This window comes from Bombus impatiens, unplaced genomic scaffold (genome assembly GCF_000188095.3).
Source record: "Bombus impatiens unplaced genomic scaffold, BIMP_2.2 scf_0263, whole genome shotgun sequence".
Lineage (NCBI taxonomy): Eukaryota > Metazoa > Arthropoda > Insecta > Hymenoptera > Apidae > Bombus > Bombus impatiens.
In genome coordinates, this window is record NT_176682.1 from 1,256,627 (window position 1) to 1,271,359 (window position 14,733).

At 37.3% G+C, this 14,733-nt stretch overlaps 2 long non-coding RNA genes across 2 annotated transcripts in view; one reads left to right on the forward strand and one right to left on the reverse strand.

The window, feature by feature from the left end:
- LOC112212670 overlaps positions 1-1,549 on the forward strand; it is a 5,197-nt gene extending 3,648 nt beyond the window's left edge. Inside the window, exon 4 of the long non-coding RNA XR_002946496.2 lies at positions 1,429-1,549. This is a non-coding gene — a long non-coding RNA (uncharacterized LOC112212670). The remainder of the gene's footprint in view (positions 1-1,428) is intronic.
- On the reverse strand, positions 764-14,451 carry LOC112212669. Its single transcript, XR_002946495.2, has 5 exons — positions 13,864-14,451; positions 13,446-13,505; positions 6,681-6,848; positions 1,457-1,929; positions 764-1,334 (listed from the first exon to the last, which is right to left on the reverse strand). It is a non-coding gene; the product is annotated as an uncharacterized LOC112212669 (long non-coding RNA).
- Between the last annotated feature and the right edge of the window lie 282 nt (positions 14,452-14,733).

Genomic DNA, 14,733 nt, shown 5'->3' on the forward strand with positions numbered 1-14,733 from the left:
GGGGGGGAGGGGGGGGGGGGGGGGGGGGGGGGGCGTAAGCGGAACCAGGGTGGGTAACAGGGGAGAGAGAGGCTGCGCCGTGCCGATGAAGCGAACAATGGAGGCGGGATGCTCATTTGTCTGCGGGCATTGTTGTTCACCCGGCCGGAAACACGAGCTCCGTGCTCTCCTTTCTCTCTCCCTCTCTCAGCAGTCCACTACTCCTCTTCGTCACTCCTCCTTTCGAACCGTTTCGTTCTACTCGCCCCGTACTACCCCCCTCTTAACGATAGACAGATTTTCCGATCGTTCGCGGACGTTACGATGCTACCAATGGTACCTGGAATTTTGATGTTGTTTCATGCGAGTATTATACATGGGAAGCTTATCCGAAACTGACTTTGTTAGAGGATTGAGGGATGCGAGGTTGTTTGGTGGCTTGAGAGGGTTGGTTGGTTTTTCAGGGATTGTATTAGGAGGTTTAGACAAGGAGATGAATGATTTGATTTGAGGTTTTAATGGTTTGATATAATTGGGCTGGTGTGGAGGTAAGGTGGCTATTTTTAGAGATACCTTTTAGTAACATTGATATATGTTCTTTTGTATTGGGAAATGGAGATTAGAGGGTGATAATTCTGATAATTTGAAAGTGGGATTCTTTTAATGAAGGAAATATAAAGCGGCTTGCCGCTTCCTATAAGAAGCTATCCGTGACACTAAAACTACCAAGTCAGTCAATGACTACACTACTGAGTTTTTTGACGGTACATTGAGTTCTTTTTTTAAATTACTAAAAACATGCAAGTGTTTTTGCTAATATTAATATTCATTTGTAGGCCAGAATTATGATTAAGTACATATATCATTGGTTGAATTCTAATGATCTGAGTATGTCACATACTTAGATACATATTAAAGGTCAGTAACTCTAGCATTAGTACATTTCCTATTAAAAAACCCACTAAACTCCAATCAACGTAGATGTACATACGCAAAACGTTAAACTTCTAAAAGCTCCAATCTCTATCAATGCCAACAAACCCAACCAACTCAACCAACCCAAACCCAGTGTTGTCAGAAACACTCGATCCTCGTACCGATCAAAGAAATATCTCTCTCTGTCTCTTTGTCTCTCCCTCTCTATCCTATCCTATGTTCAGGATCTATCGACGTCTTCCCGAAAAGCAAGCGTTGCCACTTTGAAGAAATCGAAAAAACCGGCGACGCGATCGACGAGGGATCGACGAGGCAGCTTGTGTTCGAGAGGAGCACTTGTAGTTTACATCGGCTGTCCACCGACGTGGAGACGGTAGCCATTTTGAAGGTGGATGGGCCCAGTTTTGTAGCTTCTCCTCCTACATGCATACACGCATGCACACATAAATCTATATAAAAGATATATATATATGATATGTGTAAAAGAATATATATATACTCGTATACATATAGGTATATAAGCAGCAGGCGAGGTACGTACGGTGGAACGGTCCGAAAAGAGGAGAAGAACGGTGAACGCGAAACGAGGCTAACGCAGGGTGGCTTCTGGCTCATTGGGCAGACGTACAAATTCGTCGCGACGTATCCGTGGATTACGTGAGGGCCCAGCACACTCGTTGGTCCCCGAACTTCGGTACCATTTCTCCGGCAGAATGCCACGCACAGAGGGACACGTCCCCGGTCTTATCTTCGACATCGGCCTGAAGCTTCCTTCTTAACGGCTGACCGGACACGAGCTACGCGCGCGTACGCGATGCGCCTTGTCCAACCGCCTCTTCTTTCTTTCTTTCTTTCTTACTCGTTTGTTTATTTTCTTGCTTGCTTCGTGTGCTCGCCTTCGTGCACGTGGATATTATTGCCCTCCACCCACGTTACCTCCGGGTGTTTGAAAGGGTTTTGTGAGCCGATGAGTAAATTTTAGGGATGCGTTGTGTCAAAGGAAGCTCACAGTATCTGGGAAGAAATTTGGAGAAATCGTGTCTCTATAGAATCGTTATATCATCGAATACGTATAATAAGAGCGTTTTAATAACTTTTTCCTCTTTCCTACTTACTTGTTTATTTGCTGATCAATGTGATATAGATCTTTCTGTTTAATTGATATATTTGATGTTTAACCGGAAGGACATATACATATCGTAAAGGTATGTAATAAATAATTCTCCTGATATCCTATCAAGAATACAATATAATCTAGATTTCGGTTGTTGAGGAATTTACAAGGTTTTATTGACAGACGAAGCACTGCTGTTTCATTAGAAATTTAGCTTTCTCTGCAACTTGATAGAGGAATAACTCCAAGAAGGTTCGCATTTAGCTCTTGGTATTTCCTACTTATCATTAATTATTTCATAGTCATTTTCTCGGTTACGTCTTAGTCTTGCAGTGTAATATGGTACTTTCCTACGTCTCATACGGAATAATTACAGTTATCAGCAATCTTGCGAACAGGTATTTCCTGATATTAAGTCTCCTTATTTACGCTACCATCTTTTAACTTTTTAACTTACAGAGAAGGAATATGATCAGTGTTACCTCACGCACCATCGATAATTCTCCCATAGTGTTAGTACGCGACGGAGAAATCGATCGTGGCTACTTCATAAATATTAAAACTGTCCAAATTCCAATTAATCGTCGAAACTGACTCGTTGTTATTACATCATCTATATCATCCTTGATCTTAATCTGAACGATCGATCATCCGCTGTATAGTATGTCAGCAATTAACACCGACAATTTTCCTGGCTCAAAACGTGAAATAAGTACTTGTTCGCTCGTTTGGGAAAATTTCGTCCAACTATGCCAGGGAATGAGACTCGCACGGCGCGCGTACGAGCGAATTAATTAAACGTGTGCACGCATTGCAGCCTGCAACTCGATGCTCGCCGCATCTACGTATAATGTTGCGATATGTAGCCAACCAATAGAGTGCAACATTGTACACCATGCCTATCCCAGGCTATAAAGTGTCGATCGGTGATCGATCGTGCTACATCGGATACCTGTACACCTTGGAACGGTAACCGGAAAGGAAAACTGGAAAATTTCGGTGTGGTTTCGCTTGATAATTATGCCGCTCGTGAGTCAGGTAAATTTAGTCTATATTCTATTTCGTATTTCAAGATGGTATGCAACCATGTTGGCCTCAAAGTACTCGAAATATTTCTTTTTGCATTTTTTTTTTTTTTTTTAAAGCTTCATACGCATAGAATACCGCGATAAAAGAGTATTTTGAAATGTTAAGAAACGGCGAAGTTACAACGATGAATACGAATACATTCTTATATTTTAGCCGGAAGATTAACTTCAAACTTTGAACGCGTTCTCGAAATTTTGCTTTTCGACTTTCCACCCAGTGGATACCCGAAACTCTTCATCCAATTAACTTGAAATTTTTGCACGGTATTCTGCGTAATATTATCTAGAATATAGCGTACAATTTTATTGATACCTTAATTTTTATAAATGTTTCAAGTTGATTCCCTTCGGTGGAAAATAAAATTTTAGTCTTAACAAAGCTGGCATTTTCTTATTTTTCCTATTTTTCAAAATTATGGAAAAATTGTACGCTACGTTGAGGATAATATATTTCTGTATAAATTCGCACAAAAATTTTCTACCTTTTACGATCCAATCGCATTTGCCGTTTGGTGCAAGCGAATAAGATTCTGCTGGATACGGAGTCAGATAATATTGTGCCATTCTGGCATTTTGTAATTTTATATAATTAGAAAAATATGAACACAGAGTTAAGATGTTGCTTAAAGATTTCTATAAAAATCTTGATTCTTTATCAAATATTTGTAGGTGAAAAGAAAGTTAGGTTTACCTTATTTTTTAGACATCTTCAATTTTATACATCACAATTTTATAGAGGTTCTATAACACCTTAACCGCTTAATTTATTTTACCAGGATCCTGTTGCAGAATTAATATTAATATTATTAACGAAGGCTATACTAAATACTTACGAGGTGTTAATACAGACGACCTTGTCTGTACTCTTAATATCACTGTGGATGTTTGGAAACGAAATAAATGGGATTTTACGGATAAATTTGATAAATTGCAAAAGTTGAAAATTGTGATTTGCCAATTTACTAATATTATTCGTTGGTAGATGATCGTGCAAAATGTTAAACGATTGATAAGAAATGAATGTAATGTTAAATTTGCAAACTTTGCTTATGAACAATTTATAATACGCTATGGAGGAATAAGAAACAAACGAGGTTTGAATATATGTAATAGAAATAGAACTCCGTAAATACAATCACAATCAATGAAATTTGATTTTTATCTTCGTGTACAAATTTTTCCTCGAAAATATTCATTTCGAAATAAAATCGAAAACCTTTGTTATCGTGATCGTAGGCGTCGTTTATCGTTTGCGAACTGATACGACCGAAACGTTCATGAAATATGTTATTTTTGTTGCCAAATACTATGCGATAGTTATTTGGAAAATACGTTGTATTAATAAAAAAAAAAACATTCTTTTTCGCTTCGTTTTAAATCCATGGATTATTTTTGGTTTATTTGGCCACGCAAAGATTTAGTATTTCTTTCACTGCAACGAGTAGTTCCTGAAATATTATGGATCAGAGTGAAGAGAATAGTTAAACTGCATAACAAATCTAATTTGTTACGAGAAGCTGAAGTACAAAAATCATACAAAAATGCTTAACATTCGAACTTGTTATACGCGTAAAGAAAATTAACGACAGATATCGCATCGTTAAAACGATCTTAATAACTTCACCAAACTAACAAAGATAAAATAAATAAATGAAATTACAACAAGGATAACCAATATGAATAACCGATAATCAATAATACATGATAGAATAATATCATATGTATAATAAAATAATATACCTATTAAAAAATCAATGAAATAACAACGTACTCACAGAAAGCAAATGATCTCGAGATAACGAAGCCATGAATGCAAAGATTACTTTGTGCCAGGACCGGCTCCTGAAAAACTGGGTCGTTGGCGTGTAATTTGACGGACGGATAATGCGATGTTAATAGAATGGAATATTGGCCAGCCGTGTTCATAAATCATGGTTAATTTGGCACAGCCATTCGTTCTAGCAAGCCTCTACTCCACCTCTTCTTCTCTTCTTTATCGTCATCGACTTCCCTCATATTTTTTCCCTTCTTTAACCCCGGGTCCTCCGACTACCGATCGTGTGGCTCCTGTCGGCCGAAGGAAGATCGTAAAACGGAGCACTCAGACCTGGTGCTCGCTCCAGATACTTCTATTCCTGTCTCTCTTTCGCCATTTGCACGTTTACGTCTTTTTGCCACGCGTTTCGCCATTACGTTTCTTGCACGGAACATTTAGGGGCAGTATTCACCGGAGAAAAATATGTTTTGCGTACTCGTTTTTGGTTTCAAAATTTATTCGTGGGATGAAAGAGATTGGTATATTAGTAGATTTTTTACTTCTCACAGATTCCATTAGTTTTACTGATATTTTCATTGCTGTGCTATGAATTTCTTCGATGTTGGGAATTTGTGTTTATCGTATTTTGATCGTGAAATATTTGGCGATTAGTGGAAATTGGAAGAAGCAAAATTAAAAATTCTTTCGACTCTGGTACTTGTAACTAACGTTATATTTATTTTTTTTTTTTTCATGGTAAAACGTGGAAGTCTATTTTGGTATATTCTGAACTTCTTCGGTTATTATAATAGTTCAGATTAATTGCGTTCAGATGATAATTTTGATAATCGATGGAAATTTACGATATCTGGTAGTTGTAATCTATCTTTCATTTTTTTAACAAATCGTCGAATTGTGCAATATGATGCTATCTACTGTACTAACTACTGCAGTGTGATAGTATCTATTAGTGCTATGCTGTCTACTACTTATAGTATGTGACTCATGTACACATATAAACGCGTGTTCACCTCGTTATAATATTCCTTCTATCTAATTAAACGCGCAGACTGTTACGAGTAGTCCTTCGTCGAAGCTATTAGTTCCGCCGCCGGGTCAGAATTGCGTTCTCATCGAACACGACAGGTGGACAAGCTCCATTGGCTTATAATCGATCGTTGGCAAAATAACAGTAACTAGGATCAATTTGAGCGATGAATTTGATCTTTCAAATTTTCATTATTCACCGTACTATATGCCATAATTCTATTCGCGTGGAATAGAAATTATTAAATTATTTCAAATTATAATTGAGCGATACTCCCTCCAAATTGATGTTTCTATTATATCCAATGAACATTCTTTATACATATTAAATAGACATTAATTCCAATTTGATCATTAAACGATAAAGTAAAACTTAAAAAAGAATGTTCGTTCGTTCAAAGCAACAATACATCGATTTTTCATTATTAAAAATTAAAGATATATATAATAGAGATCGTTTCTTGCATATTAGTTTTTATTTGGCCGCTGAACGACGAAAGAAGACTCGAGAAAGAATATTATACTAGAATAAGCCTACTTTCGAACGAGACTCTCTACTCTTTGACTTCGTATTTCCATTAACACCTATAAACTGTTCTTCGTTCGTAAAAGATTAAGAATTTAAAATATACGATAGGGAACGTTGTCCATTTGATTACTAAACAATCGAGGAAAAAATGGGTTGAACATTGGATCGACTTCTTTTGAAATGGCCGATACCAGCGAGAAATTCTCGCTAATGCTATCACTCTAAAATTACCCTTTGCTTTGAATCGGCTCAGGCCGATGGTGCTTCGTTTAATTCCATTTTCGTTCTGTCGTAGACAATGATGTCACGACGTCGGCCACCGGCTCCATGCCGGATGTTGTTCTTCAATTAATGTGTGCCTTATCGCAACGCCCGTAAGATTCCCACCTCCGGCTCTCCCTGGAAAAAATCTTATTCAGCAATCACGATCACGAAACGCAACACTGCCCCTCCCCCCGACCGTTCTCCCTTTTGCATCATAATTATATCTGGACTTCCTAGGAAGATCAAACCTTTTTAACTCCGTCCGCATTATTTCAAGAGATAAAGAGGAACTGTTTCAGGAGGATGTTTAACATAGAATGAAAACAAGAAATCATGTATATATTAGCAATAAGAATTTCGTTGGTATTTTGCTCAAATTCGAGATACTTTTTACGTTAGAAAAATAAAATTGGGTTAAAAAATGATTTTAGTAGAGAAAAGTGCAGCAGGATCAAGTCGTAGAACACAAATGACAGACTGAAGATGATAGAGGTGCGAGTGAAGAATTTTTCATTGATTTTCCGTTTTATTGAAACAGTTTCTCCGCTTTAGCAACAGTCGAACGTTTCCGTAAACGCGGAGGTTAGTGTTTACACAAATGAATCCGCCGTTGTTCCGGCTGGATAACAGGAAGAAAACGTTCGATCCGCTGATTCGCGCAATTTGCCATGTAAATTCGATCGTAGCATGATTACACGGCTTACGAGCGAAACCGGCCGATCGTTCGACGACCAGTCAGCTAGATGATGTTCCGCTGATCGATCCTCATCGATTATATTCGATCGGTATGTAGATACAGATCCTTCGAGATCGTGGCAGATGGCCTATGGCGTATCGAGGCCATTATGGGGCTGCTCGAGAATCCGTAATGAAATTAAAAATTAAAAGGGAGACCCGTTCTTCGCCGAGGACTTTTCCAAGAACGGTTCCAAGAACTTTTATCGATTAACATTTTCTTGCTTGTTTGGTATTTTAATGGACGAGAATGAAGTTTTTAGTTACTTTTAGCGTTATTAGTGTGGTAGGCAGTTGCAGTAAGTTGTGTAGAAAATAAGATGAAACGAAGAAGGTTACTATTATTTCACAGAATAACGAACAAAAGAAACACGTTGTTTCCATCGTTTCTGATCCAATCGTGTATTTTTACTGTTAACAAATTTCTTAATGTTATGAAAATATGAAAGATTTCTCGCTTCAGTGTTGGAATAATATTTTCCTAAAATATATTAAAAACAGTTTTGTATTAATATAAATTAATAATAAATATAATTTTATATTGATATTGAATTTAGGACCGCAACACGAGTAATGAAGGTAAATATATATATATAATACGAAAGAAGACACTATGTACGTATAATGTTTCTTTGTATTGGAAACACACAGTCTATCGAAGCATCAATTATTACGACAAATCTCGTTTCTATTGATCGTTTCCATGGCGAGATTCGAAGGATATTTACCTGCTGGATGCTGTTTTTTGTTGTATAAAATACGTTCGAATACGTCGAAACAGGAAGGACCGGCGAACAATAAAAAGTTTTCGCTATGCGATTCGTTTTAATGGAAAACATCCGCGTGGCCGGATAAAAGTGATGTTTACAAAAAATACGTAATACACGTGGTGCACGCCGGCGAAATGGAGGTTAAGCGTCGAAATTAAAGCGGAAGCACTGATTCTTAGCAACCAGAGTAGCAAGAGAACAAGTTTCAATTAGGTTTACATCAGGTTTGAGCTTAGCTTTGGATTATGATTGCTTTAACTTTAGGTTAAGTTCGCTTCAGTCAAAATTAACCATCGATTCTTTGCAATTTCAAGAGAAAAAGAGGACAAGTTTGGATTAAGTTTAAACAAACTCGAATTAAGTTTACGTTAGATTTGAGCTTAGCCTCGAATTATGATTGCTTTAGGTTTAGGTTAGGTTTGCTTTAATCAAAATTAATCACCGATTCTTCGCAATTGCAGGAGGAAAAAGGAGACAAGTCTAGGTTATGTTTAAGCTAGATTTCACCCAGAATAGCCTTTTAAAACTCCGTGTACTTGACGAGGAAGGAAATAAAAAAAGGATAGGTTAGGTTAGTAAAAATTGAAGTAGAACCATTGATTCTTAGCAAGTGGAGGAAAAGAGAAGACAGGTTTCGTCTAACCGGCGACGAACGTCGTTGCGCGATCTAGTGACGCAGCCAGACGGAACGAATTATTCTAATTCGTTCAGTATTCGGACTGGCGCGTCTCTAGGAAACGGCCATTAGGCTTTTAGACGTGCCTAACCGGACCTAGACAATGGCTCAATTAGCGAAGGAGACCGACAACGAGCGCAATCATTCAAATTCGTTTTCGCCCTCCTTCTTCTTTCCCTACTTCCACAACTTCCGATCAAAGCTTCCGCTTGTGATTACTTCAAAAGACTATCGTTTGTCGATATTAAATTATTAAATTGACTACATTGCTATTGGCTACGTAACCAATTCATACTTAACAGATATTGCTACTTCACTGACATAACGACGATGCCGATAATGTGAAAATTAGATTGTTAAATCAATTGAATTGTTATTGACCATTTTCTATTTCACCGACACAATTACAGCAACATACTAATGACGATAAAATTGTCTTTCCTATTGTTAGCATGAAAAAATAAGAAAGGTTACCGTATACGGTTAATCGTAAAAGTCTTCGCGAATCTTATAAAAGCGTCATTTTTATTTAAACAAAATTTTCTTGCTAAACTTAAATGAATTTCTGAACATATCGGTTACGTGATAAGATAACCACTGTACCGTACAGTGAATGAAAAGACCTTCGTATAGGAAGGTATATGAAGGAATAAGATGTACGAAGACCTTCGTGAATGACTATAAATAAATTTTCATACGTTTGTAATGTTTTCTTTTTCGTAATGAAACACCTGATAAAATATAATCTCAATATGAAGCCGTGTTGTTGCTACGGTATTGGAAAAATAAATAGTTTTCGCGCTACGGTGGGTAACTTATAAAATGGTGCCAACGTGTATATAATTGTAGCTTTGATTAATGATTTTACGTCTTACAAACGAGCAGAACATCATACTTATTAATATAAAGTCGATGCGATGCGTAACGAACGTATGCCTGAAACCGTGAAACGGCGCATCCGCAATATTCTGAATTAATTCTTCGTTTTAATTGTTGCTGTTTAATAATGCAGCGAGTCCTCTCTTTCTAACGTAGATCACGATATTATATAATTAATTACGGTTGTTACGAAGTGTGTACACCGACAACTTGTTATTAGATTCGACTTGTTCGAAGTCGAGAGACTCTGATGTTTCTACTAACTAATTGTCATTAATTCTCACTTCCTTCGTCAAACTAACGACAGATTGGGATGCTTTGATAGTTTATCTTATGGTGTTAATATTTCATTTCGATAACTACTTTCACACGTTATCCTGTAACTGTAAATGTTAATTCTACATTTAATAGACAAGTATTAATTAATAAGAGTAGATTTAGATTACGTGTATAAAGTAGAATTCGTTTTGCTGGGACAAGATTTTATTTAATACTCGAGTAACTAAACACCTGCTGATTGAATCTATTAATGTGAACGTGAACTCTTATATAATATAATAAAATTATGATGTCTAACGCAACAATCAGATTCAGATGAGTGATCTTCCATTGTATCGACATCTACTTTTATAGTCAAAAAGTACTAATTCATTGGCATGAAGTATCTCTCACTCTCTAAAAAGTCAATCTTATAGTAAAAAATATTTCTATCAAGACACTAATAAATCAATCTCCAAAATTTGATTTTAATTTCAAGTACTACAAACCTTCCAACTATTTATACCTGGTACAAAAAACAATACCAAAAACATTCTAAAAATTCATTTCATACAATACAAATATCGAAGCGAATTTAACCCTGCTGCGATGCTGAAATTTTCATATTGTTATATTATCTTTATAATTTTAGCGAAAAAAGGGGATTTCTAATCTTGTAAGAGCACATTAAAAAGATCCTGCATTCCCGTGAGAAATTTTTCATATCTTGTTCAAGCCTGAGACATTTTCTAACGTTGAAAAGCTACAATTGCATCTTTCTGCGATCGTTAACGAACAAAGAGTATTCTACGTGTATTTTAGCCTTTTAAATACTGTAATAAACTGAGGAATTGTAATCCAAGTCTTGTTTCAAGGCCGCCAGGCTTGAATAAAACTATCTATCTATCTATTTATGTAATGAGCCCCGTATTTTATTCCCTTAGACTTTTTCTTACAACCGAAAGAACGCAATAGAAATAGAATTTCAAGAAAAGGAAAGGAATGATTTTGCAAGGAACAAACTGTCCTATTACGAGAGCACGCGTGGCCCCAAGCCAGAAGCTTGAATTTCCTGGATGGTGACTTTTTCCCTGCCGCGAACAAGGTCGTAACAGAGATCTCACGTTTCGTGAATGGAGGGAACATCGAGGAGAAAAAGGCAAAAAGGGATATATACACGATAGTTTACGATGAACGAAACGAACGGAGCTCTCGGTCGATTCGTCACCGTCGACGACGACGGAGGAAGTGAACGGGTGGAGGGTTGGGGACAAGTTAAAGTATTAAGTAGCCGTCGCTGCGTCCGCTGTCAGTCTCCGCTCTAATTAATCGTAATTGACGGCCGCGCGAAGCCTCGCACATTGCTCGCAGCGTGTGCATCGTGCACTCCTTCTCTTTTTCTCTCCATCTCCTTGTCTCTCCTTGTTGGGCACCGTGTCGTGCTGCATAATCGTTCCGAACCTCCTCTTCCGTTCCTCACTCAAATCTGCCCCGCGAGCCAGACCACGGTCCTACACGTCTGTCTGATTTTTCCAGCATTTTTCGACGTTACACATCCAGCGCATCTTTGCTTAAGAGTTTTACGATGGTCGTCGCTTCCAAAATTTTAATTGAGAAATGAATGTTGTGGCAATGCGAATACGATTTCAAGCCTGAAACAAATCCTTTTTCTTATTCTTGTATAACAAGTATAAATTTTGTCAGTGTAGCAGACTGTTTTTGTTTCTAACTCCTACGCTGTTCGTTATGAATAAGAAAAATTTGCGTCGTGAAAAGTAATCCGAATCAAACTCAATACAGCAGTTTTAATTGCTTGGCTGTGAAAGTTAAAGTTGAAAGCTGGATAATATTTAGCTTAAACCTAATCAGAATCTGACTCCTAGCTATAGTTTCCAATGGAACTGAAGCTAGTGATTGTGTTATCCTACGAATGAAATTAACCTGGTTTCATAGTTTTTGACTTACTGAATCCATTTAAAGACTTTAATTTATTTAAGTTTGAGAATTTGGAAGGATTTGATTCCTTAATATTTCTAAGACTATGTATACCGCAAAATCAGAAGAGGATTTCTTCTGTAATGTGTACAGAGATAGCTATATCTCTTGGCGAATTTAATTCTCAAATTGCTCGATTAAATATTAACAGCTCCAAGAAAGTTATAACGCTCGAATAATTAGACCGATTACCTAGTGGTGGAATCAATTAATCTAGTTTCAGAAGTGGGACAAGAAACTGGCAACGAGGCCAGTACAGATACCAAAAACAATATTTCAATTACAAAATACTTGCGAGTCAACGTCAATCTAATTTCGATGAAGAAATAGTTAATTGCTGCAAATGCAAGCGACTATTAGTGGACGTCTAATGTTCGAGATTCCAACGGACGGGTGGATAGAGATAGAACAGAATTACGTAACTTTGTACCCAATTTGCATGATTAGTTCACCCATTTTTCTTCCTCGACTGACTGGTTCACACACGGTCCACGCGCTAGATACTGGATTCTCACGGTACGTACGCCAATTGGAGTCAACTCATCTAAATACTCGTACTGCCCACCATTTGACGAAGCTCGAGGAGGCCCATTATGTAACCAACGTGGTCAATTTTGCCCCGCATTCGCCAATTGTTCGTTCCTCGTTTCTCGGGCCTAACCGATTTGGAATTGTTTTCGTCGATCAACTAATATTATAATTCTTATGTTAAAGAGTTACGCACTATGGTATCCTAGCTGATGAAGACTGTTCACCAATTTGTAACTGTTTCCATTAATCGACATTATAATCCTTATAATAAAAAATTATGGATATCTGAACTAATCTGGAACCGTTGTAAGCCTCACAGTAAAGAAACATAATATTTCTTTGGTAATGATAGTTTACCCTTAACACTGTTAATTGTTCATGCTTCTTAATAGAAAATAGAATAGAATTCTTCAGTGGAGAACATATATGGCAGAATGATTTTAAATGATTTGATATTTCTCGTTATATACCTATAAATAGAATTATATTGTGAAACCTTGAAAAATGTCAATATTTTCTATGATAAAATTGCATAGAATAGAGTGACCTACATATGGTACTTATATGTCGAGTAAGAGTAGAAGGAGTATAGCGCAACTTCTTTGAAAAATCGTCAACCTGTAAGCACCGCAATGAAACCGCGAAATCGTATTGTGCAATTGTTGGTTGCGAGCACGAAACGTGATTTTTTGAAGACGATCAGAGGCCGATGAACTACTAACTTCGCTCGACATAACCCCCAAGATACAGAGTCAATTTACATCATATGTACGCATCCAAACACTCCTTCGATCTTACCTGAATCACAATAAACCCATTCGGAATTAATTACATCAATTCTTAGTAAGATTCAATAAGCACAACTTCTAAAATACAAAGTCAACTTACACTATATGTACGCATCTAAACTCTCCGTCATTCTTACTCCAAACACTCCATCGATCTTACCTAAAATCACAATAAACCCATCCAAAATTAATACGCTCAATTTTTAATAAGACTCAGTAAACATAAACTCTAGAACACAAAGTCGACTTACACTATACGTACGCATTCAAATTCTCCGTCATTCTTACTCCAAACATTCCATCGATCTTACCCAAAATCACAATAAATCCATTTAGAATTAAAAAGATCAATCCTTAATAAGATTCAATAAACATAACCTCTAAAGCAGAAAATCGATTTACGCTATACGCACGCATCCAAACTCTTTGTCATACTTACTTCAAATCGCAAAAATCCGTCCAGGACCACACGATTAAAGAATAAAATCACCGTATCGATGAATCAAAGAAAAACTTACTGCAGAAAAATGTTTTCTTAGTGGCACGCGTACTCGATTATCGCGTCGATTAACACACACCTGTGAAACGCGCTAACTGGCCCTCGCAAAGGTTAGTCGATTGCGCGCGCGCATTTGCTACGAAAGTTTGCTACGAGCTTCAGCGTAATGATATGGTTTTCGGTTTCTGTATTGAAACACGATTCTCAGTGGGGTAGGTCAGCGTTATGGTGTGCGTACGTTGTGTGTTGGTGTGTGTAGACAACACGGGAGGATTACACGCACACGCGTCGACGCCGCGCGTCGAAAGCGGCGAACGCGCGCGTAATTTGTCGTAGGAAAACAACGTCCTTCAGCTGTCGCGTCGGTGATTCTGAATGGATCCCGCTGGTGACTGAAGGAGATTCCAGCTGTTCGTGCGTACACCAGACTCACAGCGTGAACGTCTTTTTCAACATGTTGACTTTCTTTCATTCTTCCTTTGGAATTTGCTCTTTTAGCGATGTATGGCAATTAAGATGGATGGAAAGTACTTCTTTGATAATTAAATGACTCGTAACAAAAACGACGCTCGTTCGTGTTTGTCTTTTCCCAGGAAAACACATAGTGTGTCTAATTTCTGTTTTAATACATTTCAATTTTTTAAACAGGATATTCGTCGTATTACACAATTACCGTAGCCTGGAGTTATAGAATCACAAGTACAGTTATTTTTGTACAATCGCTTAACTTCCATTCAACGATAAGCGTAAACATAGAAAATATGGTATTTCAGTGATGAATAGTAAGTAAAACGAATGGAGTATACTTCTTCGTTAATGTTAAGCGTTGGATTATTGCAGGTCTTGTAATGTGATTTTTTGCTTTATAATGTTGACTTCGCTCCATTTT